Consider the following 464-nt stretch of genomic DNA (forward strand, 5'->3'; position numbering starts at 1 on the left):
AAATTTGTTCACATATTTCTTCCCCACAGCATTTAATTAACGCATTTTGTGTGGTTTTGCTAATATAGGTTGCTGATGCTCTAGCCGTTTTTAAATGATTTTCTAAATTTGAATCTCCACTGCTTACTCTAAATTTTAGCAATTCTCGGAAATTACCTTCATTTTTAATCACATCAGAATCTTCATCATCTTTGTCTAATATACTGCCATCATCTCTGTGTCCTCTGAATGGAATATTCTGCCTTCCTAAAAATATAATTGTTTCCACAATAGGTATCAATCTCTGACGATTCTCTAAAACCTGCTGAAGCCGTTAAGCATTTACTCTGTTTACAATATTTATTGCTGGTTCATTATAGTTTTTTAAAAAACACCTCCCTGCTTCAACAGCTTCCTTGTGGTATCTTGCTTTGTCATGCATTGTTAAATCTCCATCTTTGCCAAACAGTTTAGCAAACACTTGT

Source organism: Helobdella robusta (genome assembly GCF_000326865.2).
Source record: "Helobdella robusta unplaced genomic scaffold HELROscaffold_96, whole genome shotgun sequence".
NCBI lineage: Eukaryota > Metazoa > Annelida > Clitellata > Rhynchobdellida > Glossiphoniidae > Helobdella > Helobdella robusta.